This window comes from Nansenia antarctica (genome assembly GCF_963989245.1).
Source record: "Nansenia antarctica genome assembly, chromosome: 8".
NCBI classification, from domain to species: domain Eukaryota; kingdom Metazoa; phylum Chordata; class Actinopteri; order Argentiniformes; family Microstomatidae; genus Nansenia; species Nansenia antarctica.
In genome coordinates, this window is record NC_137678.1 from 36,906,223 (window position 1) to 36,932,814 (window position 26,592).

Below are 26,592 nucleotides of genomic sequence, written 5' to 3' on the forward strand. Positions count from 1 at the left end.
ACACACACACACACACACACACACACACATACACTCACGTTAACCAGTCCTGGGGCCTCATTTATAAAGCTTGCGTACGCACACTAAGGTGCAATTTTGGGATTTATAAAAACTGTGCGCACCTCTAGGCTATGCACACTGTGATCCATGCGTACGCATAGAAACTGGAGAAATGTCAACTGCGACTCCGCTGGCAGAAAGATGAAACAGGACAAACGCTTTGAAATGGATACAATTTCCACCAACATCAATCGAAATATTACCTCACATATCATGTGAGTGCACACAAAGAATACGTGCACACTGCACATATCGTATTCCCCCTTGTCCTGCATCACAATGTAGCCTACATATATCTTTGTTCGTATCATATAGATATTCATGCAAATATATTTACTTTTTATATTCATATTCATTGCACATAGCGCGAGGCTGGACAAGTTGAGCACCGTTCCCGATTCACTGTTCCCGAGTGCTCAGTGGGTAACGTCCCGATAAATCCAATGATTGCAATATCCATACATTGAAGAACATGAACAAGCCCACTGTAGACAATTGACTATCATCCCCAAGCACACCCCATGTATACGGACTACGAACATTTTAAGCGCACAGACACTTTATTACTGAACTATCTATTATTACTAATTGCACCACCAGTGTATCTTGTCTTACCTGTAGGCCTAATATTGTCACCTTTATCTTGTATTATGCCTATTGCCTTATGTCTTGTGCTGCAATGTCAGGAACCGAAGCCTAAGTGAAGAAATACGCTCCTCAATGTCAATGAAGTGTTTAATGACAAAGATGAAAACGCCCTGCAAATATACAAACAATAGAAGCATGAATTGAGATAAAGTATAAGCAGGGTAAATGTAAATATATAACTTAACCAGAAACATTAGAATAACCAACTTACAGGAATTAGGTGGACAGCTCGATAGACGGCCACCGTAACATGAACGTCTGACTGACACTAAACAAATAAACATGGCCGACTCCTGACTGAGCCGGACAGCATAGCAAACGAGATACTGCCACCTAGTGGACAGGCGGTATACCCTTCATCCCCCCCAGTCCGGAAAGCTATAAACTGAAATAGGTAACCGAACTCAGTCCCGCGTCCAACGGCCTGTTTCGGGCTCGTAGTGCTTGGGTGGCTCCCTTGTACGGCTAGGCCGCGTAGGACGGGGCAGCGACATAGGCGACTGCGACACTAGAAGCGAAGCGTTCGGGGTGGCATCAGTGGGTACAGGGTCGCCCTGGGACCCGAGGCCAGGGGCCGCCTCACCAGCAGACACCGGCAAGGAGGAACCCAGGGCCGCGCCACAGGGTCCATCCGCCAGCTGCTGGACGATCCCCTGGGGCACCACCGGGCACGGTTGGACAGGTAGGGAGCGGTGTACCAGGGGCGCAGGTGGAGGGGACATAGCAGCTGGCTGCTGAGGAGCATAGGGGGTGTAGCCACGGAGGAACCGCCGGTTGCGTAAAGTCAGGCGTCCAGACCCATCAACCTTAACCCGATACTGATCGTGATCACGTGACTCCACCACCACCCCTGACCTGTCCCACTTGTTAGGGCTAGGGCCCTGCTGGTTCTGGAGGAACACCCTCTCACCAAGTGCCAATGGGCGGAGTGGCTTCGAGTGAGCCTGCAGGGACTCAGTGGTACGGGACATCCGGGTCCGAAGGGCATCCTCCTTTGCCGCCCATGCTTGGCGCCAGAGAGGTCGGATATGTGGGTTCGAGAACTTCTCAAGCCTGTTGACGAAGGAAAGCGAACCTCGAAGGGGGTGACCGAAGATAATCTGCGCCGGTGATAGGTTGCAGTCGGGGTCAGGCGTGTTGCGTAACTGTATCATGGCACGCAGAAAGCGGTCATGATCGAGACTGCCAGTCGGGCCAGTGTTGGACATCAGGAGGCGCTTCGCAGACTTCACTGCAACTTCCGCTCTTCCGTTTGACTGTGGGAAAGCAACAGAGGACACACGGTGTTTGACGCCCCACAAACGGAGGAAGTCCTGTGTCTGGCCTGCTGTGAACTCCGGACCACCGTCGCTCGAAAGTTCCTCCGGCACGCCAAAGGAGCCAAAGAACGCACGGAGGTGGCGAACCAGCCCAGCTGAGCCTCCCATATCAGTGCCTGCTGTGGAGCATAGGACCTCCACCCAGCCCGATAGTCGATCTCCGATAACTAGGAAGTGACGACCTCCATAGTCAAAGAAGTCAGCAAACACCGCCTCGAATGGGGTGGACGGTGGCGAGGATGGTAGGGGGGGGGTGGCTGCTTGTGACGGAGCGTTCCGGTTACAGTCCGCACATCCGTACCTGGCGGCTCGGATGTCCTCTGACATCCCTGGCCAGTAGACTATGGCACGGGCCTGTTGCCCCATCGCCGAGATCCCTTGGTGGGCGGCATGGAGGTGTCAAAGGACGCTGTCGCGGAGGGATGGAGGGACCACGACGCGGTCATGATATAGCAGGACGCCGTCCTGTGCGTAAATGGACTCACAGACTGGTGATAGACTCGCCAGGGCGGGGTCGTTCATATCAACCCTGTCCCCATGTTCGATCAGGTGCAGAAGGTGGCTGAGGCATGCATCACTTGCTGTTTCACGTGCAAGGACGGTCCAAGAGACGGCTCCGAGCTCTTGTGCATCGGCGCGGATGGAAGCCATAAGTGCTGACTCCACGGCGTCAGGCACGCCCGGCAATCCCAGTGAGAGGCCGTTCGCTGAGCCTGATGGAGACGGATGTCTTGAGGTTGCGTCAGCGGCATAGTTGCTCTTTCCAGGCAGGTGCACAATGTCGAAGCGCCATGGGAGGGTACGCTGCTTGAGTCTAAACAGGCGTGAGTTCGTTATCTCATCTAGCGTACGGTCGCCAAAGATCTTCACCAGGGGCTTATGGTCTGTAACTACGACGAGGTTGTCGCTCCCCTGCGTGAAGTACCGTGCTTGCTCCAGACCCCAGGCCACGGCTAGGGCCTCTCCTTCGATGGCCGCATAGCGCTGTTCGGCCGGGGACAGGAAGCGTGAACCAGCGAGGGTGATCCTCCATCCTCCCGGGCAGCAGTCTGGTATGCCCGAGGCGCAGCTACAATGTTGTTGGAGCAGGAAGTAACCAATACCGCGCTTGGACCAGTCAGGGCGGAGGCAGGTGCGCTTCTGCATGTCGTAGATCTCCACGCCCTCACGGATAGCCCCGACAATAGCACTTTTGGACGTTTGGAAGGCTTCCTCCAGTTCGGGTGACCATGAGAATTTACAGCGTGGGCTGAGGAATGGCTTGAATGGAGCCATCGTGTCGCGCAGCTGGGCATAGTTCGACACCTGGTTGACAAGGCCGAACCAGCTCCTGACATCCGTCGTGGAGTCCGGGGTGGGGAAGTCTCGGATAGCGTCCAAGTACTTGGGGAGTGGCTCGATAGTAGTGTCCGACACCCTGAAGCCAGCGAACTCGACGTTCCTCTCCGCAAACTGGAACTTGTCCGGGTTCAACACGATGCCTGCCCGGCCGACACGAGTAAGGAAGTCGATGGTCCTCCACCAGTGCTGCTCCAGGTCGGTGTCATAGTGGATGGTGTCATCCACACAACGTTCCTTACGCTCATAGTCCGAGAGGACCGCATCGAAACGGCGGTTGTAGCCATCCCCCGACGATAGGAAACCTTGTGGCGCCCTGGTGTAACGCCAGCGGCCAAAGGGCGTGATGAATGTGGTCAGATGACGATCCGATTCACGCAGGGGCACACTGTGGTAGCCATTCCAGGCGTCCGTGACAGTCTTCCAGGTGTCCTTTGGGATACGACGTGCGAGGTGGAATGGGGACTCGGTGGCGAAAGTCTCACGTAGGCAGAACTTGTTGAGAGGTGAGAGGTCCACGGTCCTGCGGGGGGAGCCATTGTGCTTCCGAGTGACCACCATACGATGGCACCATGTCACTGGTTCGCCGTATGGCACACGTTCAATGACACCGAGGGCCTCATCCCGGAGAAGGTCATCGTGGACTCTCTGCTGCCAGTGTAGAGGCACAACGGCCGCGGTGTGGCATGCTCTCGGCGTGGCTGCGGGGTCCACATGCATTTCAATGGGTGGCCCTTCCATGCACGGCAGCGCCCGATGAGGGCAAGTGTTGAATGTGGATGAGGCGTATCTCCCGAATAGCCAATCCTTCATCCGGCTGTTGTTCTCTGGTGTGACAGGGAAAGGTAGCGCCGTAGGGCGTTCCGGAGGGACCGTACGCTGGGGACATGAGCACTGGGCGCTGTGGGGGTTACTCGGGTCGCCGCAGCCGCCGTTGGTGGACCTCGTAGCATTGACGGACAGGGGCTGGTTTGGCGTGTAAGACCCACGCTCGTCGTTGGGCCCCCCTACGATGTCACCTGATGGGAAGTCCATAGACAAGAGGCCGAGGTTGAGCAGCGACTCGTAGGATAGGTACATGGCCCGGACTGAGCTGCTCACGTACACCATGGAGCGGCAGGACGCCACTCCACCGCTGCTGGAGGCTGTCGAGAGTCTAGCGAAGAATGCGCCTTCGACAGCTATGGGGGAGCGGTTGGCGGCCGACATGCTGAGATGGACGGGACGCAGGTCGTCACGTGAGAATCCGCAGGCAATGAACTCCTCTAGGGACCAAAGGTCCGACTGTGCACCAGTGTCCGCGATGGCGGATACCCTCGCCCCGTTGACCGAGCCACGGTCGCCGGTGCCTGCACTCGGTCCGACAGGCATGTCAACCGAGATAGTGATCAGCGCTCGGGGATGGTCTCTCAGCCTGGCCCTTCTCCATTCGCCCTTGGAGAAAATGTGGTGCTCAAGTCTGATGGGCGTGGGGGCGTGGCGTTGGTGGTGACTCCCACGACGTTGGCCAGGGCGGGCATCAGACTGAACCGACGAGATCTGGGAGATCGGTTCTGACTCCACGGCGGCCTGTTGACTGCTGGCAGATGGCTGCGGTCGCCCCTTGCGTCGGCGGGCCCTATAACAGTCGATACAAAGCTGGTGGGGCTTGGTATTCCATCCGCGGGATCCCTCTGTGAAGACATTAAAGGTTCTTACACTCTGGGCACGGGGCTCGTTTAGCCACGTCCGCTGGGCCTGGGGTCGGGGTGGGGCTCGCCTGTGGACTCTTTGTCAAGCGCTGGAGTGACGACATGGCCGAAAGGGCGGATGACGGGAAAGCGTTGCGGGCCATCTCTTTATTTTCGACGAGTGCAACCACGTCATTCACTGGCATTTTAAGGATGTCTGGCGTCCCTAGTACCTCTCGGCGAATGTCCGAATCAGAGATGCCATTGACTAGAACGTCGCGGATGATGTGGTCGGTATAGTCCACATCCTCGCCACACCCACATACTGTAACATAGGCGCATGTCTCCGCTTTCCCCCGTACTCTGGCAGTGAAGGCGCGGAATGTCTCATCACGCTCCTGGCGTAGCTGGAGCAGCTCGGTGCGCAGGACACATGTGGCGACTGGGATGACTGCTAGTGAACGTAAGGCGGCAATTAGGTGTGGCAAAGGTTCGGAAGCGGCGTTGGGGTTGACTTTCAACAGGCTGTCACCAAGTTCAGGCCCAGCGCACTGAAACAACTGGAAAGGGGCCTCGGCGGCTCCTATGCCTGAGCCAGTGCAGAAGACGTCCCAACGACGGATGAACACGTTCCATTCCTCAATCGATACGCTTACGTCGACTTTAGGCCGATCCAGTTTCGGGCCTCGGGGGGTCGGCGCGGCTGTGACAGGCGATGTGCGTTGATGGGCAAATCCATGATTAGTCAACAGGGCAATGGCGAGTGCTTCGGACACGTTTTCAGTTCCGAAAGCGCAGCCAGGGACAGAGCATGCAACGACGACCATGGCTTCCTGGAAGAATTCCTGGCGTTTTCATGAAGAAATACGCTCCTCAATGTCAATGAAGTGTTTAATGACAAAGATGAAAACTCCCTGCAAATATACAAACAATAGAAGCATGAATTGAGATAAAGTATAAGCAGGGTAAATGTAAATATATAACTTAACCAGAAACATTAGAATAACCAACTTACAGGAATTAGGTGGACAGCTCGATAGACGGCCACCGTAACATGAACGTCTGACTGACACTAAACAAATAAACATGGCCGACTCCTGACTGAGCCGGACAGCATAGCAAACGAGATACTGCCACCTAGTGGACAGGCGGTATACCCTTCACTAAGAATGTTATTCTCTTACGAGAAATACGTTGCAGTGTAATGCAATCACTAACGTAACAATAAACTTGAAACATTCATGGCTTTTCTACAATGCACTGATGATCATGAAATGCATCTGGTTAGATGACGAACTGCATTTCCTTGTCTTGGTACTTGTCAATGACAATAAGATTGAATCTAATCTAATATAAAAGAAAAATAACCTGATATAAGATCATAAATACAAAGGGAGATAGGCATATCTGTTTTTTCTAAACAACCCCTCAAATATGTTGTACAGTTTAATCCGGAATCATATTTAATTGTAATCTGTAATTATTAAACAATACTTGGATGTTATGACATGTATTATCATAAATAGTAAGGTGAACAGTAGGACGAATCACGTTTAAACTGACTCCGTTGTTGAAGCAGTCTGGAACATAGATATTATATAGACGAGAGAAGAGAGTTTCATCGTACGCAAAGCAAGAACATTTACGCACACAAGATTCTGATTTATAAAACGGTGCGCCGCAAGTGGACTTTGCGGGCCACTCTTCCCACGCCTGCTTCCCTTTATAAATCCCAAACAACCCTAAAATGTTGCGCACGGGAACGAGCGTCTCGCCCCACCCATTTTAACACCCATGCTTTGCCTATTATTGGTCAGTGAAATGCCCGACAGAAGGCAAAAAATATATATAATCACCCAGTAAATTTCTGCGCAGTAGTTCCGCTTAACGAACACATAGATATATGAAACTCTCGTATAATATCTAGGCTATGTTCCAGACTGTATCGACAACGTGTTCACCTTATTATTTATGATATTACATTTCATAACATTCAAGTATTGTTTAATAATTCCAAATTCAATTAAATATGATTCCCGATTAAACTGTACAACATATTTGAGGGGTTGTTTTGCAAAACAGATATCTCCCTTTGTATTTATTATGCTAAATCATGTTTTTTCTTTTAGATTAGATTAGATTCAATCTTATTGTCATTGACAAGTACCAAGGTTGTCACAAGGAAATGCAGTTCGTAATCTAACCTGCATTGTAGAAAAGCCAAGCATGTTTCAAGTTTATTGTTACGTTACATTAAGAGAGTAAAATTCGTACGCTTCGGTTCCTGACATTGCAGCACAAGACATAAGGCAATGGGCATAATACAAGATAAAAGTGACAATATTACAGCTAAGACAGGATACACTAGTGATGCAACTAATAGATAGTTCAGTAATAAAGTGTCTGTGCGCTTAAAGTTTTTGTAGTCCGTATACATGCGGATGGGGTGTACTTGGGGATGATAGTCAATTGTCTACAGTGGGCCTGTTCATGTTCTTCATTGTATGGATATTGCAATCATTGGACTTATCGGGAATGTTACCCTTATGAAGAGGTACATTACTGTGAAGTCAATGCGGACGGTGGTCAACCTCGCGCTACGTGCAATGAATATGAATGTAAAAAGTAAATATATTTGCATGAAAATCAATATGATATGTACAGTAAAGATATCCCAGTGAGCAATTTTACGTTGATTAGACGTCTAAACAACGTCTAAATGGCCTGTAGACGTCTAGGCGAAATCGAGGCTAAATATACGCCAAATTGGAAATTGAAACAACGTCTATGTTTAGACGTTGAAACATAGACGTTGTTTCCCTGTCTATGTTTCAACGGCATTTCAACGTCTAAACATAGACGTTGTTTCAATTTCCAATTTGGCGTATATTTAGACCTTGAAATGCCGTTGAAATATTATGTTCCTGGAGGTACTGCAATACCAGGTCGATGCGTGGTGTGGACGGAGCAAGCCCCTATTCCATCTCCCTGCTCCAAAAATCAATTTAATATAACGTCCCCGGGTAGGGGACGTATCAGATATTAAACTGATAAGAACAGATACACTTGATCTTAGCCAAAAGACCGAGAAGCGATACCCGCGATGGTTTCGAGGGAGGGTAGTCATTCTCTGGCACGTCAATGTAGGTCACGGTTTAACCACAACAATAGTTTCTATAGGCATTCCACTATATAATAATAATGGTATTAGTGGAATAGTGTTTTAACAATAATAATGTAGTGCCAATGTACAAAACATCCCAAAAATACTACTTTTCACTGTTCCAACCGGGAAATTCAATACGTCCCATGGTCACGTGGTAACCCGTCTCCAATCGTAGCGAAAGAAAGCATTTGTTAACCAAAATTACATTAGCCGCAAACTGGAAATAATAACCAACAGGTTACATGTAGCAAAACGTAATGCGATTATTATGTGACGTTTTTTGTATTTAAGAAAGCACATTTTAACGATATTTCGTTTTAACGATCAGTTTCTATGGACCTCTTTGAATTAAAAGAAAAGGACAAAGAAGAATATGCCTGTAAGCAATGCGTTTGTATTTTTAAAATATAACTGGTCTTTCCTCTCATTCTGTGCTACTTGTTCCTGTTTAAAGTTGTTCATGTGCTTTGATCTTTGTTTGAAAAGCCACTGATGACTCTACAATGATAGACTCTCCTCTGCAGTCATCAACACCTGGTACTATGACTATTTTTCTATATAATCTCAATTCAGTTCATGTAGTGTGTTGCCGATTTGTCTTCCCAGCCTCATAGTCATAGAGTAGAGCGTAAGGACAATAGAATGGGTTTAATAACGGTTTTAATGCATTTGAGATAAGTAGAAAATATGTTTAGACACAGACCGCATTTATCTGGGTTAAAGGACAGCGACGTATAGACGCAATTTAAACCACCACTTCCGCATGAATAACTATGCTAGACTACATGGAATCTCAGACTAAATGACGGTCTGGTACATATTTTGACAATCTACAGGCGTTTAGGGTATTCATTTAAACTCAACGTGCTGCTAGACTAAAACAGGTTTAGACACAGACCGCATTTATCTGGGTTAAAGGACAGCGACGTATAGACGCAATTTAAACCACCACTTCCGCATGAATAACTATGCTGGACTACATGGAATCTCAGACTAAATGACGGTCTGGTACATATTTTGACAATCTACAGGCGTTTAGGGTATTAATTTAAACTCAAAGTGCTGCTAGACTAAAACAGGTTTAGACACAGACAGCATTTATCTGGGTTAAAGGACAGCGACGTATAGACGCAATTTAAACCACCACTTCCGCATGAATAACTATGCTAGACTACATGGAATCTCATACTACATGACGTCTGGGACGTATTCTGACAGTTTAGAGGGGTTTAATAACGGTTTTCATGCATTTAAGATAAGTAGAAAATATAGCCGTAATATAGCTGGTCTATATTGGTTTATATTGTAGACGCGAGGTTGAAAAGACGTCTATTGCTCACTGGGTATATATAGTGTGATGCGTACAGGTCAAGGACCAATAAGCAGTGTGCACGTATCCTTTGTGTGCAGTCCTTCATAATACGTGAGAGGCAATATTTCTTATGTCGGTGGAAATGGTATCCATTTCAAAGCATTTCTCCTCTTTCATCCTTCTGCCAGCGGAGTCGCAGTTGCTCATTTCTCCAGTTTCTATGCGTACGCATGAGTGCCAGTGTGCTTAGACTCGTGCGCACAGTTTCACGCCAAGTTCCTTTTTTATAAATCCCAAATTTGCGCCTGGAACATAGATATTATATAGACGAGAGAAGAGAGTTTCATCGTACGCAAAGCAAGAACATTTACGCACACAAGATTCTGATTTATAAAACGGTGCGCCGCAAGTGGACTTTGCGGGCCACTCTTCCCACGCCTGCTTCCCTTTATAAATCCCAAACAACCCTAAAATGTTGCGCAACCCTAAAATGTTACGCAAGTCACACAAAAAAAAGGGGTGGGACAAGACGCTCGTTCACATGTGCAACATTAGAGTTGATTGTGATTCATAAAGGGAAGCAGGCGTGGAGCTTGCAAATTCCACTGGCGTGCGCACCGTTTTATAAATCCGAATGTTGGTGACGTGTTTCTTGTTCTTGCTTTGCAAAGGTGCGTAGGTACGCAATGCTTTATAAATGAGGCCCCTGAGGCCATGGTCGTGTTCGGAATGGTATACTAGCATACTGCATACTAGCATACTCAATGAGTATATACTGCATACTGCCAGTGCCTACTAAATTCATAATAAGTATGTGAAAACCAGCCGAACATTTACACTGTATGCATACTGCCTCCCAGAATGCATTTCGCCGGGAGCGGCGAATTTAAACCTCCATTTTGAATGAATGAATGAATGAATGAATGAATGAATGGTCTTTAATGTCATTGCTATAGTACAGGTACCAAACAACAAAATTTGGGAGGGGTGGCTCCCCTGGTGCTAGGAAAGAAAGAAAAACAAAAAAACACAAGAAGGGAAGGAGCTGGTTTACATAAATAAAGGCTATGTACACTATCCACTATACTATACTGTACAGATAAGACGACTAGGGTTGTCATATTGCACATAGTGTTATTGCACATTCATTTAAAGTGTCACAGTTTGCAGGCTTGAAATGTACACATTTGTGCCTCAGCACTACACCTGATTTTTTCAATCCAGCAGCTGCCATCAATCCGTCCAGACTGTCCAGGGCCCAGAACCTAGGTCTTTGCTGTGTTCAGGGCCTGGATGGCCCTGGGGTAGAAGCTGTGCTTCAGTCTGTTTGTCCTTGCGGCCATGGTCCTGTACCGCCTTTTCGAGGGCAGCCGGGCAAAGTGTTCGTACCCAGGGTGGGTTGGGTCTCTGGAGATCTTGGAGGCCTTCCTGAGACAGCGTGTGTTGTACAGCTCTTCCAGAGAGGGGAGGGGGGCGCCGGTGATCTTCTGGGCTGTTCTCACGACTCTCTGTAGCGCATTTCTCTCGGTTGTGCAGCTGGAGAACCCTCCATTAGCTAAAATATGTAATTTTGGCTTTACAAGTGTTAACATGTCATTTTATGAAGTTTTAATATGTTTTCAGGCGAGAAAGTAACCACATATATTCCCAAAATATGTCCAGTTTACCAAAATAACCCGTTTATATATCTGATCTGACGATTTTTTGCGTCTTCTGTTCGCTAGCTGCGTTCATAAATTCGCCCTGGAAATATGATCAGCACTCATGGAATGCCTCTTGTCCAATCAAATTACCTGGTCCCTTTATGACGTTGCACCCAGTGTGCGCTCCGGCGCTCTCAGAGCGATTTTACGAACGCACCCTACGTTGCTTACCTTCACTCACTCGACAGAAACATCGTAACATAATTACAACACGTTGTAAAATGATTTGGGGGGCCAATATCTTTAGCTAGCTCAAGTAACTAGCTTACTATATTGTTGTCTTAACAGTTGGTAAAATAACATGATTCAAATAAATATATATGAGCAATAACATATCGTGGGCAAGCACTACAACCAACTTGTCCGTCTGAAGCTACAATACTGGGATCATTCGTGATTGGGTTACAAGCAGTCAAATACTAGGTGAACATGTGTGTAAGACACAAATAAACTTGGATTTCATGCATTTCAAGTGGCATATTTGTAATCATGACACGTAGCCTTGTTTAAGAATGCATTTCACCATGTTAATTGGGAAAAAAGATGGGATTGACAATTTACAGCCTAAACTTTGTATAACCTCAAAATCAAGTAGCCCATTCAGCGGTAACCAGTGGCGTAGCGGACGGGCCCGCAAGCGACGCACCGCGGGGGGGCCCCAGCCACTAGGGGGGCCCCCTAACATTGGATACAAACTTTTATTTTTATTTTTATTTTTTATATAAAACAAAGAAAATAAGTGGTCCTTCATTGTGTCAACCTTAATTTTAATATATAGGCCTATATTTAAAAATATATACATAGTTAGCCGTATCCAATTGCAACATGACTTTGACGTCACACGTCACTTGTCAGTCACTTGGCAGCGAGACACAAGGAGAATGAGCAAGCGAAAATACCTCAGCGGTGCGCAAAAACGGGAACTTTCCTATAAAAAGGAACAAAGTTCAGTGAAACTAGGGATGCTCCGATTTATCGGCCACCGATTTAAATCGGCCGATTTCACTCCAAATGACTCGATCGGTGATCGGAAAAAATGGCCGATCGCAAAAAACGATCTTTTTTTTTTTTTTTTTTTTTTTTTTCTTCTTCTTCTTTTTTTTCCCCCTGGGGAAGACAGATAACTGAACAGAAAACATAGGAGGACGTAACAGTATGTAAACCATGAAGGCCACGTTTATGATGTCTTTTATACAGCCATATCGACTGACTTGGGCTTCAGGCCCTAACTGGGTGATAGGCCAGACTTTTACTATGCCATAAAAATGGGTCTGCGTTTGCTTGGTGCCTAATGGATCAAAACTTTTGTCTAAAAAGCAAAAAATATGTAGGCTATCCAGTCAGTAGGCCTACAGTTATGTATTTTTTTTAAAAATCGGTATCGGTATCGGTTGATCTTGAGGAAAAAAATCGGTGATCGGTATCGGCCCCAAAAATCCAGATCGGAGCATCCCTAAGTGAAACATAGAAAAAATTCATCTTTTCTATTACCCAATGCAGCTTCTGAGACTAACGCGGGTAGGGATGCGATTAGCACTGGGTCAGGGACAAACGTCGTCGATGCACCTGTTCCTAGCAGCACCACTGTGGAGGCCATTGTTACTGCAGCTGGCATGGCGCAGGCTGACCCGGCCGACGACAACGAGGACCCGCCACCTGACCAGTCTACTAGCTGCACTCCCACTGATCAACCAGGCGAGGAGTCTGAGGATGCTATTATTAATCTAGAGAAGGCAACAACAACCACAGGTGAACACTATCCATCAGACAGAGCCAATTTCCCAGTGGATTTAACGGATCCTATGCTAAAGAGGACCGTACTTGAGTTGGGATCGTGTAAACCCGAGGGACCCTTTCCGAGGGATAAAAACGGCAGATGTTTCTCACAAGATTATTATTGCAAACGGTCTAAACTGGGTTGTAAGATCCCTCGTAAATGGCTATGCTATTCTCCAAAGATGGACCGTGTCTATTGTGAACCGTGTTGGCTTTTTGCGGATAGGAGGTGCCCATCCCACCAGCTCTCCTGGACTGTCGGAATTAATGACTGGCAAGGCCTCTCAGGCAAAATAAAGAAACACGAATCGTCCCGCAGTCATCTAGCAGCATGTGTGGCATACGATACCTGGAAAAACGACCTTACAGTGGATGCACAACTTGATAGCGAGTACAAACGTCAGGTTAGCTTTTGGACCCAAGTCTTAACCAGGATCACAGACGTCACACTGACATTGGCTTCTTGTAACCTTGCTTTTCGAGGGCATCGTGAGAAACTGGGTGAGATAAACAGTGGGAATTTTTTGTCAGTAATAGAGTTGTTAGCTCGATATGATCCCATTTTGCAAGAGTTACTTGATAGAAGAAGCAACGTTAATTATTTAAGCCCTACAATTCAAAACGAATTGATTGCGTTGCTATCACAGAAAGTACGGGACCAGATTGTTAATGAAATAAAGGAAGCCGAATTTTATTCTATAATAATGGACACTACTCAGGATTTAGGTAAGGTCGATCAACTCAGTCAAGTTTTCAGATATATCACAATTCGTAAAGACGACAACGACAACGCTACCGGAGTTGACATTAATGAGAGTTTTTTAGGATTTGAGAATGTCTCAGATCATTCGGCAGGAGGACTAGAAGCAAATATCCTTGAAACGATAGAGAGGGATGGGCTGTCAATTAAAAAATGCAGAGGGCAAGGATATGACGGAGCCAGCTTGATGAGTGGCATTTATTCTGGTGTGCAGAAACGGATCCTCGACAAAGAACCCACTGCTGTATATATACATTGTGCTGCACATAATCTGAATGTAGTGTTGAACGATGCTTGCCAACCGATTGCAGAAATCAATAACTACTATGACATTGTCCAGAGACTTTACTTTTTTTAGTCAGAGCATCAAAAGATGGGAAATGTTGGAAAACCATTTTAATTCGAAGCCAACACTAAAACGACTTTGTCCAATGCGCTGGAGCTCTAGGCACGATGCTATTCACGCGCTTCGATTTCGCTATGCTGACATCTTACAGGCACTGGCCAAAATCAGTCTTCAATCGACTAAACCAGATGAACGCGCAGAAGCCACTGGACTTATTAAGTAAATTGAAACCTTCGAGTTCGCAATGATTACTGTGATGCAGGAAAAGATTCTGGAGTCTATCAATATAGTGTCTAAGTTACTTCAGAAGAAAGACATGGACCTTTTCCATGCAGCAGGCCTACTCAGCACGGCGTGCAACACGTTATCGCAGCTAAGGGGTGAGTTCGAACACATAAAAAGCGCAGCACAGGAACTTGCAGCTTGGAATGGAATGGACTTTATTTGTCATTGCTACAGTACAGGTACCAAACAACGAAATTTAGGAGGGGTGGCTCCCCTGGTGTTAGGAAAAGGAAAAAGAAAACACATTTTAGAAAAAGCATAGATGCATAAAATCACAAGAAGGTAAGGAGCTGGTTTACATCAATAAAGGCTATGTACACAATCCACTGTACTATACTGCACAGATAGTCAACTAGGGTTGTCATATTGCACAAAAAGTATTTTTTCACATTATTTTAAAGTGTCACAGTTTGCAGGCTTGAAAATGTACATGTTTGTGCCTCAGCACTAGCTGCCATACAATCCGTCCGGACTGTCCTGGGCCCAGAACTTAGGCCTTTTCTGTGGTAGAAGCAGTCCTTCAGTCTGTTTGTCTTAGCGGCCGGGGTCCTGTACCTCCTGTTCGAGGGCAGCTTGACAAAGTGTACGTGCCCAGGGTGGGTCGGGTCCTTGGAGATCTTGGAGGCCCTCCTGAGACAGCGTGTGTTGTACAGCTCCTCCAGAGAGGGGAGGGGGGCGCCGGTGATCTTCTGTGCTGTTCTCACGACTCTCTGTAGCTCGTTTCTCTCCGCTGTTGTGCAGCTGTGGAACCAGTTGGAGATGCCGAAGGTGAGGATGCTCTCCACTGCGCCGTGGTAGAAGGCCACCAGTATCTCCTGCTTGTTGTGTTGTTTCCTGAGGCATCTCAGGGTGTATAGCCGCTGTTGTGCCCTCTTGATGGTGCCTTTAGTGTTGTCCTTCCAGGCCAGGTCATCCCGCATGTTGTGTCCCAGGAATCGGAGGGTTGAGACTCTCTCCACGCTCTCTCCGTCGATGAGCAGGGGCTGGATCTCGCACAAACTGTCATTTCACCCAGAAGCGCACAAGACGTACAAAGCGTCACTTTGATGAACTCAGTGAGGATCAGCGTCTCACAAGTCCAGAGGAAAGCTTTAAAACAGGAGTCTTTTTTGTGTGCATTGACACCATTGTTTCCCAACTCAGACACCGATTCAGAGGAATGGATACAGTTGCAAAGAGATTCCGTTGTTTACATCCCAGTGAACTCATACAGGCAAAGGATGATGCGTTGCACGCATCCGCTGAGACACTAGCCTTGATCTACAATAATGACCTTTCTTCTGATTTTCCATCACAGCTTCTTTCGAAATGCTCTGAGGTCAGAAATAAAACGTATTGAAAAGGGTTCAATCAAAGATCTGACAGAGCTCCTGCTCCTGAGACATGCATCTATCCTGCCCAGTGTCATAGACGTGGCTACTGCTCTCAAGCTTTTTTTAACCATACCTGTCACAGTGGCAAGTGCAGAGAGATCGTTTTCGAAACTGAAAATTATCAAAAGCTATCTGAGAAGCACCATGTCCCAGGACAGACTATCCGGACTAGCGATGCTCAGCATTGAAAGCCAGCGCGCACGTCAATTGGACTTAACAAACATAGTGAAGGACTTCGCACAGACCAATGCCAGGAGGAGAGGATGTTTTGGTCATTGTTAAAGGTAAGAATATTATTTGATATGTCCAACAAAGGATTTGACTAACCCTGGCCAATTTTGCGCAACAAGTAGACTCTGATGCAGCGGAGACAGGGTTGCCAGATTGGCTGGTTTTGGGTGGATTTAGACGTTTTTAGATTGGTTAGGTTGGAAATTCTCAATCCCATCTGGCAACCCTTAGCGGAGAGTCTACAGATATGTTTACAGATATCACACTGCTGTGCACACCACACTTTGTTAAAAGAAATAAAGCTTGTACTATTCTACTTATAATACATTCTACTGATGTAGTGTAGTCTACCATTTGGTTTTAGTTATAGGCTATTGCTCTCACTTGTTTGTACCTTTTGCTAAGTCAAGCATTTAGAATGTAGAGTGCATATTGCGAAATTTCGCAACGTCAATAACGCATCGGCCTCTAAAAAACGCAGGTTTTTATTTTTTTTATTTTTTTTTTTACTCCGTTGCGAAAGGGCCCCCGCCGCCACCTTGCGGGGGGGCCCCGGGATTTTGCGCTACGCCACTGGCGGTAACCCGCCCCATCTGGCAACCCTGGACGCGAAATGCATTTTGGGGAATAGTACCCGAGCTAGTGTCCATCGTAACAAACTTACATTTTCCCGGAAATATTGCTCGCCTACTAAATTTCTCATATAATCAAATCTCGCATACTGTACAGTGTGAACGCACTACATACTCAAAATCTACGTCATATCTAGGTCTACGTCATAGGTCTACGTCATACCGAAAAACCGACATTCAGTACTACTATTGAACCGTGGATGGCGAACCGTACGGTTCAATATAAAACCGTAAGACCGTTGCACCTGACCATACAAGGACTTCCTGTCTGACCGCCCCCAGAGGGTGCAGGTGGGCTCCCACACCTCCACAGCCCTCAGACTCAGCACTGGGTCCCCCCAGGGCTGCGTGCTAAGCCCCATCCTCTACAACCTCTACACCTACGACTTCACCCCCGTCCACCCCAGCAACTCCATCGTAAAGTTTGCAGACGACACCACCGTGGTGGGCTGCATCTCGGGGGGGGACGAGGCGGCCTACAGGGATGAGGTGGAGCAGCTGGGCAAGCTGTGCAAGGTTAACAACCTGCTGCTGAACCAGTCAAAGACCCAGGAAATCATCGTGGACTTCAGGAGGAAAAAATCTGAGGTCCAGCCCCTGCTCGTCGATGGAGGGAGCGTGGAGAGAGTCTCAACCCTCCGATTCCTGGGGGTGCACATACAGGATGACCTGTCCTGGAAGACCAACACAGCAGCCATCATCAAGAAGGCACAACAGCGGCTCTACTTCCTGAGAGTCCTCAGGAAATACCACCTCAAACAGGAGCTGCTTGTGACTAGGGATGCACGATATGCATTTTTTCCAACCGATACCGATACCGATGTTTACTCGCTTCTCGTGGCCGATAACCGATATGATAACCGATATTATTAAAACATTTCTTTCCTAGCACCAGGGGAGACCCCCCTCCCAAATTTCGTTGTTTGGTACCTGTACTATATCAATGACAATAAAGACCATTCAGATATAATTTCACAGTTGATAACCTGTAGTTCAAGCACACCTGAAGGTAAGAAAGGCTATGTAGTGAGCAAAGATTGATGATTTAATATTCCATAGTGATCTCACCAAATCTAACTTACATCACTATTGTTAACACAACAAAGAGAACACTTCTGACTCTTCAAATGTTCATTTATTATTTCCTCTAACAAACAGAATCTGTTATAGACAGTGCACAATGCTTTTTTTAGCCAAGATCTGGCCTCCTTTTATGAAAACAAAAAAGGCTCACCTAAGAGTAATGAAGTCCTCATCCAGCCACTGGGCCGTCAAACTAAGCATACTGACTGGACTAACGTCAGAAGTCCATATGTTCGTGGTAAAACTTATCTGGCTTACGCTAGTATCGATCAGACTATGGATGTGTGTGGCGACTGTATCATACATAGCAGGCAGGCACACGTCTGCAAAATAGCGGCGACTTGGGAGTGTATACCGGGGCTCTAAATGTGAAATTAGCTGGCGAAATCCTTTATCTTCTACTACAGAGAAAGGCTGGTCGTCGAGGGCCATAAACTCCATTATTTTTTCATTGATTGCTTGAGCCTTTGAGCTGTCTGCTGTCTTCCTGCAGTTTTCAAATGCGTGTTCAATAGGCACCGCGGCTAGGCTACGTTCTGAAGGCTAGGCTACCACCGCGGCTAGGCTACCTAGTGCTTGATATTCCTTCCATACAGCGTGCTTGCAATGGTGAATCTTAAGGTGAGATTCGTTGTGTTGTAACTCGTAGACCTTTGCCCTCCTCTCCGAACTTTTGCAAATTGCAAACGCACTATCTGCCTCAGAAACTGTGAAGAATGTCCACACCGGGGAGCGGATTTGCAGAACCTAGGATGGTAGGGGATGGTAGGGCAATACCGCTACCTGATTGGTTGGCGAAGCACTCGTGAAGAGCCCCCTCATTGGCTGGCGAGGTATTGCCCTACCTTCCCTGCTTCGCCAACCAATCAGGTAGCGGTATTGCCCTACCTTCCCCTACCATCCTAGGTTCCGCAAATTCGCCACCGGGGAAGGCATGTTTCGCTCTCGTCTCGTCTATACACTGCGGCTTCATTATCGGCTAAATATCGGCTAAAATTTTATAAAACCGATAAATACCGATAAACATTAATTTCCCATTATCGGGCCGATAAATATCGGTGCCGATAATATCGTGCATCCCTACTTGTGACTAGGGGTGGGACGATTAGAAAATGTAATGTCACGATTATCGTGGGCAAAATAATCGCGATCCACGATATTATCGCGAGAATTTTAAAAAAAAACAAAAAAAACGCAATGCTTTAGCCAAAAAAGACCCGAGTAGCTATTAACCACGGATGAATTAAATTCCATTTAATCTTTATTCTTTTTTTTTTTGTATTTGGCTGTTTGATTTCAGGTAGGCTAGTATAGTATGATATACTATCTAGGATGTAGTATAGTATGATATAGTGTGATGTAGTATAGTGTTATGTTGTATAGTGTTATGTTGTATAGTGTGATGTAGTATAGTGTGATGTAGTATAGTGTTATGTTGTATAGTGTTATGTTGTATAGTGTGATGTAGTATAGTAAGATGTAGTATAGTAGGATGTAGTATAGTAGGATGTAGTATAAAGAGAAACCTAGGATATAAAGAGAAACCCAGGATATAAAGAGAAACCTAGGATATAAAGAGAAACCTAGGATATAAAGAGAAACCTAGGATAAAGAGAAACCTAGGATATAAAGGGAAACCTAGGATATAAAGAGAAACCCAGGATATAAAGAGAAACCCAGGATATAAAGAGAAACCTAGGATAAAGGCGGGGTGAAAAGAACCAAAGGAGACATACAATAAAAACAGACAGATCAAATCATGATACAGGTGATGGTACTCCTGCTGGGCATTGCTGCCTGACGCACCTCCAACAGTGCCTTTAGAACAGGTGTGCTGTGACACCTCACTGAACACCTATGTGGGCCTAACTGGGTCATCAGCTGGGGACCACCAGTCAGACAAAGCAGTGTTTATAAAATGTAGTGCCTATTTAAAAAGTCCAGTCATTTAAAAATAATAATAATTAAAAAATAAAAAAATAAAAAAAACGATTATGACGATTATTCAACTAATTACAATTCTCCACGATAAAGTTATCGCGGGTGTTTTTATCGCGATTAACGATAAACACGATAATCGTCCCATCCCTACTTGTGACCTTCTACCGCTGCACAGTGGAGAGCATCCTCACCTACTGCATCTGCGTGTGGTTCTCCAGCTGCACAGCCGCAGAGAGGAAAGTGTTCTCCACTTTCTCTTCACTCCTTAATCCACCTCCTCCCCCTCCTCCTTCCTCCCTGTCCGCCGATGACTTTGTCACCTACTTTGAAAAAAAGGTGGACGACATCAGCAGCACCTTTCTCCCCCCACCGCTCCCTCCTCCCACTAACAATGCTAACACTGTTCCCACTAACAATGCTAACACCCCTTCCAAACTCTCCCCTCGACACTCGATCTCTGGATTGTCATCTTTTTCCCCCCTCTCCCCCGATGAGATTCTCACACTTATCACATCAAAGCGGGCAACCACATGCCCTCTTGACCCCATCCCCTCCCCTCTTCTCCAATCCATTTCCACCGACATCCTTCCTTACCTTACCACCCTAATCAACTCCTCCCTATCCACTGGATCTGTCCCAGCGGCCTTCAAAATAGCCAGAGTCAAGCCTCTCCTCAAGAAACCTACCCTTGACCCATCATCTGTCCACAATTACAGACCGGTATCCCTTCTCTCCTTCCCTTCCAAAACCCTTGAACGCGCGGCATCTAAACAACTGACTGACTATCTCCGGAAGATGGATCACTTAGACCCCCACCAATCCGGCTTCAAGGCTGGGCATTCCACTGAGACTGCGCTCCTTGCTGTCACGGAAGCCCTCCACTCTGCCCAAGCTTCCTCCCTCTCCTCTGTTCTCATTCTCCTCGACCTGTCTGCTGCCTTCGACACAGTCAATCACCAGATCCTTCTCTCCATCCTCTCAGACCTGGGCATCTCTGGCACCGCACACTCCTGGTTTTCTTCCTACCTGGCGGGCCGCTCCTACCAGGTGACCTGGAGAGAATCGCTATCTTCTCCACGAACCCTCTCCACTGGAGTTCCCCAGGGTTCCGTCCTAGGGCCCCTACTCTTCTCCCTCTACACCAAGTCTCTTGGCTCGGTAATCTCTTCACATGGGCTCTCCTACCACAGCTACGCAGACGACACTCAACTCTTCCTGTCCTTCCCCCCGTCTGATGTACACGTGGCAACCCGTATCTCAGCATGTCTCGCTGACATTTCAACTTGGATGGCTGACCACCATCTCAAGCTCAATCTTAACAAGACCGAGCTCCTCTTCATCCCCGGGAAAGCCTGCCCTCTCCAAGACTTCTCCATCACAGTGGAGAACTCTACTGTAACCCCCTCCCTGACAGCCAAGAACCTTGGAGTGATCCTGGATAACCGACTATCCTGTGCGGAGAACATTGCAGCAACGGCTCGCTCCTGCAGATTCCTCCTCTACAACATCAGAAGGATACGACCATTCCTTACCAGAGAGGCAGCGCAACTCTTGACCCAGGCACTGGTCATCTCCCGCCTGGATTACTGCAATGTACTCCTGGCTGGGCTCCCTGCTTCAGCCATTAGACCTCTGCAGCTCATCCAGAATGCTGCTGCCCGGCTGGTATTCAACCTCCCCAAATACTCGCATGTCACCCCTCTCCTTCGCACCCTGCACTGGCTCCCGATAGCAGCTCGCATCAGATTCAAGACCCTGGTGCTTGCATACCAGGCAGCTAAAGGGACAGTCCCTGCCTACCTGAAGGAAATGGTAACCCCCCAAACCCCTGCCCGCTCACTCCGTTCCTCCACCTCGGCTGGCCGACTGGCCCCACCTCCTCTACACAGCAGTCGGGCTGCCCGATCACGTCTCTTCACAACACTGGCTCCCCGCTGGTGGAATGAGCTCCCCACGGCTGTCAGAACGGCAGAGTCACTACCCATCTTCCGTCGTAGACTGAAGACCCATCTCTTCAGGTTACATCTTAACTGCTCCTCCTGAGACATCTTCTGACCCTCACCACTACGTCTCCTAATGACACCCGCTTTCCCCTTTACTGTGTCCCTAAGAACTTCTACTGCCCCCCTTGTACTGTTTCTCAGTTTCTCCAGTAATAAAAAAAAAAAAAAACTTTTTAGTAGAAGGCGATAATAGGGAGAAGGTTTTTCCTTCTATCAGTGGCCCCGGGCCCGAGCTAGAGTACTCTTCCTGCAACGAATAGTGGACTGCTGATTCACATGCTTAGTATTCAAATGTATTGATTGTACGTCGCTTTGGAATAAGGCGTCTGCTAAATGCCAAAAATGTAAATGTAAATGTAAATGAAAGCGCTACAGAGAGTTGTGAGATCGGCCCAGAAGATCATCGGCGCCCCCCTCCCCTCTCTGGAAGAGCTGTACAACACACGCTGCCTCAGGAAGGCCTCCAAGATCTCCAGAGACCCATCCCACCCTGGGAACGAACACTTTGTTCGGCTGCCCTCGGGCAGGCGGTTCAGGACCATGTCCGCAAGGACAAATAGACTGAAGCTCAGCTTCTACCCGAGGGCCATTCAGGCCCTGAACACAGCAAAGACCTAGGTTCTATGCCCTGGACAATCTAGACAAATTGATGGCAGCTACTAGATTGTATCAAGTGCAATACTGAAACACAACTGTGAACATTTCAAACCTGCAAACTGCGACACTTTAAATGAATGTGCAATAACACTATGTGCAATATGACAACCCTCGGGTACATAAGGTTCAGAGTAGGGGTGGGCATCGACGATCGATAATTGATCGATAAGGTTCTTGGTCGATCACAAAATAAAAAATTTGGTCGATCACAAAATAAAAAGTTTTTTTGTTTTTTGTTTTTTGTGATGACCAAATTTTTTATTTTGTGATCGACCAAGATCCTTATCGATCAATTATCGATCGTCGATGCCCACCCCTAGTTCAGAGATAGGAAATGTTAGGATATTTATAGCATAGCATAGAGTACAGCACAGTGTTTTAATTGTATAGTATAGTATAGTGGATAGTGTACATAGCCTTTATTTATGTAAACCAGCTCTTTTCCCTTCTTGTTTTTAGTAAAAAAATAAATAAAAAAAAAGTAAAAAACCATTTGTATGGTACACCTGTACTATATCAATGACAATAAAGACCATTCATTCATTCATTCATTCATTCATATGACCAGGACACGACCATAATGGACCAGGACACGACCATATGGACCAGAACATGAACAGGACATGACCATATATGACCAGGACATGAACAGGACCATATATGACCAGAACATGAACAGGACCATATATGACCAGGACATGACCATTCATGGACCAGGACACGACCATATATGGACCAGGACATGAAGTCATTGTGTCAGCAGGAGACCTCACCCTGTCAAACAGCCCTGACCCCAACCAATGACAGCTCAGCCCTGACCCCAGTTAGCCAATGACAGCCCTCCATGTCCCATGGTGTCTTACGGCGTCAAATTTGACAGACAAGGAGTTTGATGTGAGGGCGGAGACTGACTGACTGACTCTGACAACCTAGTGGTGTGTGTGTGTGTGTGTGTGTGTGTGTGTGTGTGTGTGTGCGTGTGTGTGGTGTGTGTGTGTGTGCGTGTGTACGTGTGTGTGTGTGTGTGTGCGGTGTGCGTGTGTGTGATGTGTGATGTGTGTAGTGTGTGTGCGTGTGCGTGTGATGGGAGAGAGAGCCCAGAGGTAGAGGAATCTGACCCGATTTCCCCACAGTCTGATATGATTGGCAGTTACGACAGGGAACATTTCCTTCCAGAAAAACACAATTTCAGCATTTATTCAAACTGCGCGTGTGTGTGTGTGTGTGTGTGTGTGTGTGTGTGTGTGTGTGTGGAGGGCAGTGAGGTGTGATGTCACATGACTGAGTGATGTAATCACTGGCTTCAACATAAGTCACATGGTCTAGAGCTCCACCTGGTGGTGAGGTGGTGTCAGTACTGGAATGACAACGGGGGCGGGGGGGACAGAGAGAGAGAGAGAAAGACAGAGAGAGAAAGGCCCAATCCCGATTCTCTTTTCTACCACTTCGGCTCGTTTTGGAGTCACTCGCTTTGGAGCCAAGGCCTCCGAACAGAGCCACAAGCCGTAGTGGTTCCCCGGGGGAAATGGGACAACCCTTCACGACTAATACGTCATCCGTAGTGTAATGAATGGGTTAATTCATAGTCAGGACAGCGCATGCGCCTTAGAGAGAGTTCATGATATACCAGTAGGTGACTGACAGGTGTCGAGAGAACCGAAGTAAACTGGTTATACCTTTGTTGAACCCAGACTAAAGTGTCTTATTATTCTATGTCCAAGTGACATTACACGTAGTATCGTAGAAAAGCATTGACGCTCGCGATTCATTCACAACTTGAATGAACTTGAACGCTATCAATCGATCAAACAAGTCATCAAATAAAAAAGAACAATGCTTCATTATCAGACCATGACAGAATAAGCTCTAACCTGTATGAAACCTGTGCTCCAGTGGTGTAGTCTAGGTGATACGCAGGACTACGCCTAATACCCACTAGGAAAGGCCAAGGATTTCTGTATACCCACTTAAAAATGTGTGAGGACCATTGGGACTGACTATAGCGTCATATACCATCAACGGGCGGAAACATGAAATATGTCAAAATGCAGCACTATCATGCGCAGATCAGCCTTATAACATGTAATTTATATATATATATATAACAGCACAGATATATTTTTATGGCGTTACGAAATCCGATGTGACAGGAATGCTGGAGAAACAGCCGCTGTCCACTGCATTAATTAACTACATGTCCTTGATGAGTCTCCCACTCACTGCCCTCCATCAGAAATGGCACATCCATCAATAATATTAGGCTACATAATAACAACTGCTCGGATTAGATTGCCGGTTGTTTTGGTATAATAACAACTATAGCGTCATATACCACCAAGGGGGGGGGAATTCACGCCTATCATGCTGTCAAACACCACAGGTAATAATTTATTTCTAAATAAACATGATTGTACATCTCTGAAATGTGAATCGCGCACCGATTTATTTCTATTGGGAAGGCTGTGCTTGACACTTCCATGGGACTGACGCCGGGGCAGCGGAACGCGGTGACTGTCAGCCTGTGACAAACGCGCTCCAGTGTCCTGCCCGCTGTCCCAAGCGCGCTGGACTGTGGAACTTTCTATGTTAAGCACCTCGGCATAACAGCGATTTTTTTTTGTTATGCTTGTTGTAAAGAAAAGGTCTATAATGCATTGAAATGACATTAAACTAAGATAATACGATGGTTATTATAATTTTTCAAGTCTTTATTTACAAGTAATTCCAGAAAAAGTAAAAGACATTTCAGGCTCGCTTCCGTATTACGAGAGCGAAAAGAACATTTCTGTAGATGTTTCGCAATGCATGCCGGAAGGGAGTCTCATGGCTCCGAATCAAACGAGGGTCAAGATTTTCTCCAAATGGAGCCATGGAAAACCCTAACCCTCCCCCTAACCCTAAATGAGTAATGAATTGGGACGCCACTACGGCTACACGTGAACGCGCAAAATGGAGCCGTAGGGGTGAAAAAGGAGCCGGAGTGGTGAATTGGGATTCACCCAAAGAAAGAAACGGAACAGCCCCTCCCTACTTGCAAGGGATGGTCAACCTCCAAACCCCTGCCCAGTCACTCAGCTTTTCCACCTTGGCTGGCCGCCTGGCACCACAGCCTCTACAGGGATGCAGCAGTCATGCTACTCGGTCACGACTCTTTACCGTCCTGACATCCTGCTGGTGGAACGAGCTTCCCACTGCTGTCAGGACTGCAGAGTCACTCTCTATCTTCCGCCGTGGACTGAAGACCTCCATCTCTTCAGGCTACAGCACCTTAACTGTCCCTCCTAGGGCTGATCCGTGATCCGTACGGATCACCCTCCACGGTTCGGTGTACCGCGGATCAATTGCAAAATTTAACCAAGTAATAATATTACTTAATATTAGTTCATATCTCTTGTAAATCACAATGTGTAGAGTTGCCATGAAAAGATAGACGTGACAGTTGCGTGCTTTGATTTACTCTAAAGCGCAATGATAGGTTCATAATGCAAAAAAACTGTTGTTTACTCACTACAACCCAGAGCAACAAGTGTATCATGGCGAGTGCTAGTAGTAACGTTGGCGGCGTGTCGTAAAGTTACGGTGTGTCGGCATTGTGCAACGAGAAAGTCGTAGGAGGGAGGCAATAATATTAGAGTGTGGCCACACATTTGATGTGACATCACCCTGGTGTGTTGACGGGAGGCACGAAAAAGGTAGCTCGACAACTTCTCCAAACATAATTTACGCAACCCTTTCCTGCAGAATCAGACCGGGCTAAAGCCATTACCAATTCTATTGGGAAGTTTATCGCGGCAGACATGAGGCCATACTCTGAATGAATGTGATTGAGCCACGTTACAAAATCCCCTCGAGCCCCCACTTCAGTGAAGGTTGTGCCCGATCTTTATGAAAAGGAGTGGATCCAAATTGTCGGCGAATTAGCCAATGCATGCTCTGTTGCCCTCACCACAGACAGGTGGACCTCCCGTGGCAACGGAAAGCTATGTGACTGTGACACCGTGAGAGTGGGAGATGCGCAGTCCTGTGCTGCAGACGCGCACTCCATGACGCGCACTCCATGAGTCACTCAGGCACCAATCTGGCACATATCCCGACATACCATGTATAAAGGAAGGTTTCACTTTATTATTTAGTTAAAAGTGGCATAAAACATGTTTATTCGTCTGCTTTAAAGAGCCCAGTGATTCACTGCTGCAACCAGGCGCCTCCTCCCTCTCTCTTACACTATAATTTAAGTTGAATGTGTATTTCAGTATAATGTTGGGTGTAGAATATGACATAGCCTATAG